The following is a 1,795-nucleotide window of genomic DNA, read 5'->3' as shown; positions in this document are numbered from 1 at the left end:
GTTTTTAGGTACAGTAGGTCTATTTAACAGTAGCATTCAAGAAAGTGATGATACTGAATAAAGTAATCAAAATGTAAAAGTAAAGCACTGCATAATCTTCACTGTATGAATGAAACATTCATACATTTATCCTGATTAAAGCTAGTAAAGTTAGTCAAGATTAGTGAGTGATTTTCTATTTTTCTTGATTAATATTGTAGAGACAGACAGCAGCAGGAATATTAGTCTGCTGTCACTTTAAGAGCTGCACAGACCCAATTGATACACAAGCGTTTTCTTTCTCAGCTGTTTATGTTCATTTCAGTCATAGACCAAGACGGGGGTTTTAACATGATTGTGTGTGTATTTGACCGCTAAAGTGCAGTAACTGCTGAAAGAGATCTGAATGAGTGATCGCGCGAGAGAGGACTTCCGTGCACATGCTTCGGGTGTGTGATAGCACGTGAGTTCTTTTTCGAGGTTTATTGCGCTTAATAACTCTTTTTAACATCAAGCACGTCCCGCGCTTTATTTTCTCATTCATGCATGTTTCTTAATCATTCTTAAATTTTCAGTAACTTTAAGCAGTGCTGCGCTGCGTGGATATATAAAATTTGGCATGGCCAGTGTTCATGGAGGAGCTGAAGCAGAGTGCTGAACACACACTGTCCTGCAGTCGCACGTCGACGCAATTTAGGAAATACGGCTCTTATTAAAACTCTGTCATTCTTAAAGTACCGGTGTTGTGCCCAATTTCGACCCCCTGTCAAATTACTACCCCCCTCGTTGAAGCCGCTAACTGATTGCCTAATCCTAACCCCACCCCTAATCCTAACCCCTCCCCCACACCTAATCCTAAACCTACCAATACTAGGGGACAATAATCTGGCAGGGAGTAAGAATTGGGCACAACACCGGTACTACTAAAATGAGGAATTGTACCATTTTTAAAAGCGGGGTATCGCGATACCTTTTTAGTACGAGTATATCGTGCAACACTAATCTCCATGCGAGCCAACCTGCTACCGGAGCGCTCGAGGGCCATCATGAACTCGCTCGCTCAAAGAGGGCCAGTCACGCCCCCTGAAATGCTTTCAGAGAACACTGGGACTGATGCCAGCTGCCTCAGCGGTGTGTTGCTTGGGACTGCTTCAGATGTGGCCATTTCAACTATGCGTTCCTGTGTCAGCCTGGCCATGTCCCCGGCCACCTGAACTGCGGGGCGGACATGTTATCAAGGCAAAGAGTGACTCAGGGGGAGTGGAGACTCCACCCCCAGACCATGAACATGATCTGGAATGTATTTGGACAAGCGCAGGTGGAACTCTTCGCATCAGCTGAGAACTCATTGTTCGTGTTTTTTTTCCATGACCAAGCCTCAACTCTGGGAGTGGATGCGCTCGTCCACCCTTGGCCGAGAGCTCACAACTACCCAGGTAGCCATTGCAATCGGGCCAATTGCGGCTGAGTGTCAGCTCACTCGGCTGTGTTCTGGCAGAAGCTCACCGAAAGTGAGCTAGCTCTGGCCCAGTAATGGTTGCCAGATTTGGCTAGGCTTTGGATGAGCGGACCTGGCCCGATTTGCGCTGAGACACGGCACATTTAGCCACATTCGGCCTGATTACGGACCATAAGGGCTGGTCTGATTTTGGCTGAGATATGGGCATGCATACCCGGACCAGTTTAGGTTGAGTGCTGGGGGTGGGTCTCCGTTTACAATGTGGTAAATAGTATGTAGCAGTGACACTTAAACTTAAACATCTTTTACCTGTCCATGTTATGTTATTTGTTAGTGTATTTTTTATTTTAATTCCTA

Source organism: Sinocyclocheilus rhinocerous, unplaced genomic scaffold, assembly GCF_001515625.1.
Source record: "Sinocyclocheilus rhinocerous isolate Xijiao unplaced genomic scaffold, SAMN03320098_v1.1 scaffold3081, whole genome shotgun sequence".
Taxonomy (NCBI): Eukaryota; Metazoa; Chordata; class Actinopteri; order Cypriniformes; family Cyprinidae; genus Sinocyclocheilus; species Sinocyclocheilus rhinocerous.
The sequence above is the reverse complement of the archived record's forward strand: the minus strand, read 5'-3'. Positions refer to the sequence as shown.